Raw genomic sequence first — 12821 nt, forward strand, 5'->3', positions numbered from 1 at the left:
ATAATGGAATTTTGCATTATGACATCATAATGGAATTTTGCATTATGACATCATAATGGAATTTTGCATTATGACATCATAATGGAATGTTACATTATGACATTATAATGGAATTTTACATTATGACATCATAAGGGAATGTTGCATTATGACATCATAATGGAATTTTACATTATGACATCACAATGGAATTTTGCATTATGACATCATAATGGAATTTTGCATTATGACATCATAATGGAATTTAACATTATGACATCATTATGGAATGTTACATTATGACATCATAATGGAATTTTGCATTATGACATCATAATGGAATGTTACATTATGACATCATAATGGAATGTTGCATTATGCCATCATAATAGAATTTTGCATTATGCCATCATAATGGAATTTTGCATTATGACATCATAATGGAATTTTGCATTATGACATCATAATGGAATTTTGCATTATGACATCATAATGGAATTTTGCATTATTACATCATAATGGAATTTAACATTATGACATCATAATGGAATGTTACATTATGACATCATAATGGAATGTTACATTATGACATCATAATAGAATGTTACATTATGACATCATAATGGAATGTTGCATTATGACATCATAATGGAATGTTGCATTATGGCATCATTATGGAATGTTACATTATGACATCATAATGGAATGTTACATTATGACATCATAATGGAATGTTACATTATGACATCATAATGGAATGTTGCATTATGACATCATAATGGAATGTTGCATTATGACATCATAATGGAATGTTACATTATGACATCACAATGGAATTTTGCATTATGACATCATAATGGAATGTTGCATTATGACATCATAATGGAATGTTACATTATGACATCACAATGGAATTTTGCATTATGACATCACAATGGAATTTTGCATTATGACATCATAATGGAATGTTACATTATGACATCATAATGGAATGTTGCATTATGACATCACAATGGAATTTTGCATTATGACATCATAATGGAATGTTACATTATGACATCATAATGGAATGTTACATTATGACATCATAATAGAATGTTACATTATGACATCATAATGGAATGTTGCATTATGACATCATAATGGAATGTTGCATTATGGCATCATTATGGAATGTTGCATTATGCCATCATAATAGAATTTTGCATTATGCCATCATAATGGAATTTTGCATTATGACATCATAATGGAATTTTGCATTATGACATCATAATGGAATTTTGCATTATGACATCATAATGGAATTTTGCATTATGACATCATAATGGAATGTTACATTATGACATTATAATGGAATTTTACATTATGACATCATAAGGGAATGTTGCATTATGACATCATAATGGAATTTTACATTATGACATCACAATGGAATTTTGCATTATGACATCATAATGGAATTTTGCATTATGACATCATAATGGAATTTAACATTATGACATCATTATGGAATGTTACATTATGACATCATAATGGAATTTTGCATTATGACATCATAATGGAATGTTACATTATGACATCATAATGGAATGTTGCATTATGCCATCATAATAGAATTTTGCATTATGCCATCATAATGGAATTTTGCATTATGACATCATAATGGAATTTTGCATTATGACATCATAATGGAATTTTGCATTATGACATCATAATGGAATTTTGCATTATTACATCATAATGGAATTTAACATTATGACATCATAATGGAATGTTACATTATGACATCATAATGGAATGTTGCATTGTGACATCATAATGGAATGTTGCATTATGGCATCATTATGGAATGTTACATTATGACATCATAATGGAATGTTGCATTATGACATCATAATGGAATTTTGCATTATGACATCATAATGGAATGTTACATTATGACATCATAATGGAATGTTGCATTATGACATCATAATAGAATTTTGCATTATGGCATCATAATGGAATGTTAAATTATGACATCATAATAGAATGTTACATTATGACATCATAATGGATTGTTGCATTATGGCATCAATATGGAATGTTACATTATGACATCATAATGGAATTTTGCATTATGACATCATAATGGAATGTTGCATTATGACATCATAATGGAATGTTGCATTATGACATCATAATGGAATGTTACATTATGACATCACAATGGAATTTTGCATTATGACATCATAATGGAATTTTGCATTATGACATCACAATGGAATTTTGCATTATGACATCATAATGGAATGTTGCATTATGACATCATAATGGAATGTTGCATTATGACATCATAATGGAATGTTACATTATGACATCATAATAGAATGTTACATTATGACATCATAATGGAATGTTGCATTATGACATCATAATAGAATTTTGCATTATGGCATCATAATGGAATGTTACATTATGACATCATAATGGAATTTTGCATTGTGACATCATAATAGAATTTTGCATTATGGCATCATAATGGAATGTTACATTATGACATCATAATAGAATGTTACATTATGACATCATAATGGAATGTTGCATTATGACATCATAATGGAATGTTGCATTATGACATCATAATGGAATGTTGCATTATGACATCATAATGGAATTGTGCATTATGACATCATAATGGAATTTTGCATTATGGCATCATAATAGAATGTTGCATTATGGCATCATAATAGAATGTTACATTATGACATCATAATGGAATTTTGCATTATGACATCATAATGGAATGTTGCATTATGACATCATAATGGAATGTTGCATTATGACATCATAATGGAATGTTACATTATGACATCACAATGGAATTTTGCATTATGACATCATAATGGAATTTTGCATTATGACATCACAATGGAATTTTGCATTATGACATCATAATGGGATGTTACATTATGACATCATAATGGAATGTTACATTATGACATCATAATAGAATGTTACATTATGACATCATAATGGAATGTTGCATTATGACATCGTAATGGAATGTTGCATTATGGCATCATTATGGAATGTTACATTATGGCATCATAATGGAATTTTGCATTATGACATCATAATGGAATGTTGCATTATGACATCATAATGGAATGTTGCATTATGACATCATAATGGAATGTTACATTATGACATCATAATGGAATGTTGCATTATGACATCATAATGGAATGTTGCATTATGGCATCATTATGGAATGTTACATTATGACATCATAATGGAATGTTGCATTATGACATCATAATGGAATTTTGCATTATGACATCATAATGGAATGTTACATTATGACATCATAATGGAATGTTGCATTATGACATCATAATAGAATTTTGCATTATGGCAGCATAATGGAATGTTACATTATGACATCATAATAGAATGTTACATTATGACATCATAATGGAATGTTGCATTATGGCATCATTATGCAATGTTACATTATGACATCATAATGGAATTTTGCAGTATGACATCATAATGGAATGTTACATTATGACATCATAATGGAATTTTGCATTATGACATCATAATGGAATGTTGCATTATGACATCATAATGGAATTTTACATTATGACATCATAATGGAATGTTACATTATGACATCATAATGGAATGTTGCATTGTGACATCATAATGGAATGTTGCATTGTGACATCATAATGGAATGTTGCATTATGGCATCATTATGGAATGTTACATTATGACATCATAATGGAATGTTGCATTATGACATCATAATGGAATGTTGCATTATGACATCATAATGGAATTTTGCATTATGACATCATAATGGAATGTTACATTATGACATCATAAAGGAATGTTGCATTATGACATCATAATAGAATTTTGTATTATGGCATCATAATGGAATGTTACATTATGACATCATAATAGAATGTTACATTATGACATCATAATGGAATGTTGCATTATGGCATCAATATGGAATGTTACATTATGACATCATAATGGAATTTTGCATTATGACATCATAATGGAATGTTGCATTATGACATCATAATGGAATGTTGCATTATGACATCATAATGGAATGTTACATTATGACATCACAATGGAATTTTGCATTATGACATCATAATGGAATTTTGCATTATGACATCACAATGGAATTTTGCATTATGACATCATAATGGAATGTTGCATTATGACATCATAATGGAATGTTACATTATGACATCATAATAGAATGTTACATTATGACATCATAATGGAATGTTGCATTATGACATCATAATAGAATTTTGCATTATGGCATCATAATGGAATGTTACATTATGACATCATAATGGAATTTTGCATTATGACATCATAATAGAATTTTGCATTATGGCATCATAATGGAATGTTACATTATGACATCATAATAGAATGTTACATTATGACATCATAATGGAATGTTGCATTATGACATCATAATGGAATGTTGCATTATGACATCATAATGGAATGTTGCATTATGACATCATAATGGAATTTTGCATTATGACATCATAATGGAATTTTGCATTATGACATCATAATGGAATGTTACATTATGACATCATAATGGAATGTTGCATTATGACATCATAATAGAATTTTGCATTATGGCATCATAATGGAATGTTACATTATGACATCATAATAGAATGTTACATTATGACATCATAATGGAATGTTGCATTATGGCATCAATATGGAATGTTACATTATGAGATCATAATGGAATTTTGCATTATGACATCATAATGGAATGTTGCATTATGACATCATAATGGAATGTTGCATTATGACATCATAATGGAATGTTACATTATGACATCACAATGGAATTTTGCATTATGACATCATAATGGAATTTTGCATTATGACATCACAATGGAATTTTGCATTATGACATCATAATGGAATGTTACATTATGACATCATAATGGAATGTTACATTATGACATCATAATAGAATGTTACATTATGACATCATAATGGAATGTTACATTATGACATCATAATGGAATTTTGCATTATGACATCATAATAGAATTTTGCATTATGGCATCATAATGGAATGTTACATTATGACATCATAATAGAATGTTACATTATGACATCATAATGGAATGTTACATTATGACATCATAATGGAATGTTGCATTATGACATCATAATGGAATGTTGCATTATGACATCATAATGGAATGTTGCATTATGACATCATAATGGAATTTTGCATTATGACATCATAATGGAATGTTACATTATGACATCATAATGGAATGTTGCATTATGACATCATAATAGAATTTTGCATTATGGCATCATAATGGAATGTTACATTATGACATCATAATAGAATGTTACATTATGACATCAAAATGGAATTTTACATTATGACATCAAAATGGAATTTTGCATTATGACATCACAATGGAATTTTGCATTATGGCATCATAATAGAATGTTACATTATGACATCATAATGGAATTTTGCATTATGACATCATAATGGAATTTTGCATTATGGCATCATAATGGAATGTTACATTATGACATCATAATGGAATGTTACATTATGACATCATAATAGAATGTTACATTATGACATCATAATGGAATGTTGCATTATGACATCATAATGGAATGTTGCATTATGGCATCATTATGGAATGTTACATTATGACATCATAATGGAATGTTACATTATGACATCATAATGGAATGTTACATTATGACATCATAATGGAATGTTGCATTATGACATCATAATGGAATGTTGCATTATGACATCATAATGGAATGTTACATTATGACATCACAATGGAATTTTGCATTATGACATCATAATGGAATGTTGCATTATGACATCATAATGGAATGTTACATTATGACATCACAATGGAATTTTGCATTATGACATCACAATGGAATTTTGCATTATGACATCATAATGGAATGTTACATTATGACATCATAATGGAATTTTGCATTATGACATCATAATGGAATGTTACATTATGACATCATAATGGAATTTTGCATTATGACATCATAATGGAATGTTGCATTATGACATCATAATGGAATTTTGCATTATGACATCATAATGGAATGTTACATTATGACATCATAATGGAATGTTACATTATGACATCATAATGGAATTTTACATTATGACATCATAATGGAATTTTGCATTATGACATCATAATGGAATTTTGCATTATGACATCATAATGGAATGTTGCATTATGACATCATAATTGAATTTTGCATTATGACATCATATTGAATGTTACATTATGACATCATAATGGAATGTTACATTATGACATCATAATGGAATTTTACATTATGACATCAAAATGGAATTTTGCATTATGACATCATAATGGAATGTTGCATTATGACATCATAATGGAATTTTGCATTATGACATCATAATGGAATGTTGCATTATGGCATCATTATGGAATGTTACATTATGACATCATAATGGAATGTTGCATTATGACATCATAATGGAATGTTGCATTGTGACATCATAATGGAATGTTGCATTATGACATCATAATAGAACATTGCATTATGGCATCATAATGGAATGTTACATTATGACATCACAATGGAATTTTGCATTATGACATCATAATGGAATTTTGCAGTATGACATCATAATGGAATGTTGCATTATGACATCATAATTGAATTTTGCATTATGACATCATATTGAATGTTACATTATGACATCATAATGGAATTTTGCATTATGACATCATAATAGAATTTTGCATTATGGCATCATAATGGAATGTTACATTATGACATCATAATGGAATTTTGCATTATGACATCATAATAGAATTTTGCATTATGACATCATAATGGAATGTTACATTATGACATCATAATGGAATTTTGCATTATGACATCATAATGGAATGTTACATTATGACATCATAATGGAATTTTGCATTATGACATCATAATGGAATTTTGCATTATGACATCATAATGGAATGTTACATTATGACATCATAATGGAATGTTGCATTATGACATCATAATGGAATGTTGCATTATGACATCATAATGGAATGTTACATTATGACATCATAATGGAATTTTACATTATGACATCATAATGGAATGTTACATTATGACATCATAATGGAATTTTACATTATGACATCATAATGGAATTTTGCTTTATGACATCATAATGTAATGTTACATTATGACATCATAATGGAATTTTGCATTATGACATCATAATGGAATGTTGCATTATGACATCATAATGGAATGTTGCATTATGACATCATAATGGAATGTTACATTATGACATCATAATGGAATTTTACATTATGACATCATAATGGAATGTTACATTATGACATCATAATGGAATTTTACATTATGACATCATAATGGAATTTTGCTTTATGACATCATAATGTAATGTTGCATTATGACATCATAATGGAATGTTACATTATGACATCATAATGGAATTTTACATTATGACATCATAATGGAATGTTGCATTATGACATCATAATAGAATTTTGCATTATGGCATCATAATGGAATGTTACATTATGACATCATAATGGAATTTTGCATTATGACATCATAATGGAATGTTGCATTATGACATCATAATGGAATGTTGCATTATGACATCATAATGGAATGTTACATTATGACATCACAATGGAATTTTGCATTATGACATCATAATGGAATGTTGCATTATGACATCATAATGGAATGTTACATTATGACATCACAATGGAATTTTGCATTATGACATCACAATGGAATTTTGCATTATGACATCATAATGGAATGTTACATTATGACATCATAATGGAATGTTGCATTATGACATCACAATGGAATTTTGCATTATGACATCATAATGGAATGTTACATTATGACATCATAATGGAATGTTACATTATGACATCATAATAGAATGTTACATTATGACATCATAATGGAATGTTGCATTATGACATCATAATGGAATGTTGCATTATGGCATCATTATGGAATGTTGCATTATGCCATCATAATAGAATTTTGCATTATGCCATCATAATGGAATTTTGCATTATGACATCATAATGGAATTTTGCATTATGACATCATAATGGAATTTTGCATTATGACATCATAATGGAATGTTACATTATGACATTATAATGGAATTTTACATTATGACATCATAAGGGAATGTTGCATTATGACATCATAATGGAATTTTACATTATGACATCATAATGGAATGTTACATTATGACATCATAATGGAATTTTACATTATGACATCATAATGGAATTTTGCATTATGACATCATAATGGAATTTTGCATTATGACATCATAATGGAATTTAACATTATGACATCATTATGGAATGTTACATTATGACATCATAATGGAATTTTGCATTATGACATCATAATGGAATGTTACATTATGACATCATAATGGAATGTTGCATTATGCCATCATAATAGAATTTTGCATTATGCCATCATAATGGAATTTTGCATTATGACATCATAATGGAATTTTGCATTATGACATCATAATGGAATTTTGCATTATGACATCATAATGGAATTTTGCATTATGACATCATAATGGAATTTAACATTATGACATCATAATGGAATGTTACATTATGACATCATAATGGAATGTTACATTATGACATCATAATGGAATGTTGCATTATGACATCATAATGGAATTTTGCATTATGACATCATAATGGAATGTTACATTATGACATCATAATGGAATGTTGCATTATGACATCATAATAGAATTTTGCATTATGGCATCATAATGGAATGTTAAATTATGACATCATAATAGAATGTTACATTATGACATCATAATGGATTGTTGCATTATGGCATCAATATGGAATGTTACATTATGACATCATAATGGAATTTTGCATTATGACATCATAATGGAATGTTGCATTATGACATCATAATGGAATGTTGCATTATGACATCATAATGGAATGTTACATTATGACATCACAATGGAATTTTGCATTATGACATCATAATGGAATTTTGCATTATGACATCACAATGGAATTTTGCATTATGACATCATAATGGAATGTTGCATTATGACATCATAATGGAATGTTGCATTATGACATCATAATGGAATGTTACATTATGACATCATAATAGAATGTTACATTATGACATCATAATGGAATGTTGCATTATGACATCATAATAGAATTTTGCATTATGGCATCATAATGGAATGTTACATTATGACATCATAATAGAATGTTACATTATGACATCATAATGGAATGTTGCATTATGACATCATAATGGAATGTTGCATTATGACATCATAATGGAATGTTGCATTATGACATCATAATGGAATTGTGCATTATGACATCATAATGGAATTTTGCATTATGGCATCATAATAGAATGTTACATTATGACATCATAATGGAATTTTGCATTATGACATCATAATGGAATGTTGCATTATGACATCATAATGGAATGTTGCATTATGACATCATAATGGAATGTTACATTATGACATCACAATGGAATTTTGCATTATGACATCATAATGGAATTTTGCATTATGACATCACAATGGAATTTTGCATTATGACATCATAATGGGATGTTACATTATGACATCATAATGGAATGTTACATTATGACATCATAATAGAATGTTACATTATGACATCATAATGGAATGTTGCATTATGACATCGTAATGGAATGTTGCATTATGGCATCATTATGGAATGTTACATTATGGCATCATAATGGAATTTTGCATTATGACATCATAATGGAATGTTGCATTATGACATCATAATGGAATGTTGCATTATGACATCATAATGGAATGTTACATTATGACATCATAATGGAATGTTGCATTATGACATCATAATGGAATGTTGCATTATGGCATCATTATGGAATGTTACATTATGACATCATAATGGAATGTTGCATTATGACATCATAATGGAATTTTGCATTATGACATCATAATGGAATGTTACATTATGACATCATAATGGAATGTTGCATTATGACATCATAATAGAATTTTGCATTATGGCAGCATAATGGAATGTTACATTATGACATCATAATAGAATGTTACATTATGACATCATAATGGAATGTTGCATTATGACATCATAATAGAATTTTGCATTATGGCATCATAATGGAATGTTACATTATGACATCATAATGGAATTTTGCATTATGACATCATAATAGAATTTTGCATTATGGCATCATAATGGAATGTTACATTATGACATCATAATAGAATGTTACATTATGACATCATAATGGAATGTTGCATTATGACATCATAAAGGAATGTTGCATTATGACATCATAATGGAATTGTGCATTATGACATCATAATGGAATTTTGCATTATGGCATCATAATAGAATGTTACATTATGACATCATAATGGAATTTTGCATTATGACATCATAATGGAATGTTGCATTATGACATCATAATGGAATGTTGCATTATGACATCATAATGGAATGTTACATTATGACATCACAATGGAATTTTGCATTATGACATCACAATGGAATTTTGCATTATGACATCACAATGGAATTTTGCATTATGACATCATAATGGGATGTTACATTATGACATCATAATGGAATGTTACATTATGACATCATAATAGAATGTTACATTATGACATCATAATGGAATGTTGCATTATGACATCGTAATAGAATGTTACATTATGACATCATAATTGAATTTTGCATTATGACATCATAATAGAATTTTGCATTATGGCATCATTATGGAATGTTACATTATGACATCATAATGGAATTTTGCATTATGACATCATAATGGAATGTTACATTATGACATCATAATGGAATGTTGCATTATGCCATCATAATAGAATTTTGCATTATGCCATCATAATGGAATTTTGCATTATGACATCATAATGGAATTTTACATTATGACATCATAATGGAATTTTGCATTATGACATCATAATGGAATTTTGCATTATGACATCATAATGGAATCTTGCATTATGACATCATAATGGAATTTTACATTATGACATCATAATGGAATTTTGCATTATGACATCATAATGGTATTTTGCATTATGACATCACAATGGAATTTTGAATTATGACATCATAATGGAATTTTGTATTATGACATCCTAATGGAATTGTATATTATGACATCATAATGGAGTTTTACATTATGACATCATAATGGAGTTTTACATTATGACATCATAATGGAATTTTACATTATGACATCATAATGGAGTTTTACATTATGACATCATAATGGTATTTTGCATTATGACATCACAATGGAATTTTGCATTATGACATCATAATGGCATTTTGCAGTATGACATGATAATGGAATTTTATATTATGACATCATAATGGAGATTTACATTATGACATCATTATGGCATTTTACATTATGACATCATAATTGAGTTTTACATTATGACATCATAATGGAATTTTACATTATGACATCATAATTGAGTTTTACATTATGACATCATAATGGAATTTTGCATTATGACATCATAAAGGAATGTTGAATTATGACATCATAAAGGAATGTTGCATTATGACATCATAACGGAATTTTGCATTATGACATCATAATTGAATGTTACATTATGACATCATAATGGAATGTTACATTATGACATCATAATGGAATGTTGCATTATGACATCATAATAGAATTTTGCATTATGGCAGCATAATGGAATGTTACATTATGACATCATAATGGAATTTTGCATTATGACATCATAATAGAATTTTGCATTATGGCATCATAATGGAATGTTACATTATGACATCATAATAGAATGTTACATTATGACATCATAATGGAATGTTGCATTATGACATCATAATGGAATGTTGCATTATGACATCATAATGGAATGTTGCATTATGACATCATAATGGAATTTTGCATTATGACATCATAATGGAATTTTGCATTATGACATCATAATGGAATGTTACATTATGACATCATAATGGAATGCTGCATTATGACATCATAATAGAATTTTGCATTATGGCATCATAATGGAATGTTACATTATGACATCATAATAGAATGTTACATTATGACATCATAATGGAATGTTGCATTATGGCATCAATATGGAATGTTACATTATGAGATCATAATGGAATTTTGCATTATGACATCATAATGGAATGTTGCATTATGACATCATAATGGAATGTTGCATTATGACATCATAATGGAATGTTACATTATGACATCACAATGGAATTTTGCATTATGACATCATAATGGAATTTTGCATTATGACATCACAATGGAATTTTGCATTATGACATCATAATGGAATGTTACATTATGACATCATAATGGAATGTTACATTATGACATCATAATAGAATGTTACATTATGACATCATAATGGAATGTTACATTATGACATCATAATGGAATTTTGCATTATGACATCATAATAGAATTTTGCATTATGGCATCATAATGGAATGTTACATTATGACATCATAATAGAATGTTACATTATGACATCATAATGGAATGTTACATTATGACATCATAATGGAATGTTGCATTATGACATCATAATGGAATGTTGCATTATGACATCATAATGGAATGTTGCATTATGACATCATAAT

Source organism: Eleutherodactylus coqui, chromosome 2 (assembly GCF_035609145.1).
Source record: "Eleutherodactylus coqui strain aEleCoq1 chromosome 2, aEleCoq1.hap1, whole genome shotgun sequence".
Lineage (NCBI taxonomy): Eukaryota > Metazoa > Chordata > Amphibia > Anura > Eleutherodactylidae > Eleutherodactylus > Eleutherodactylus coqui.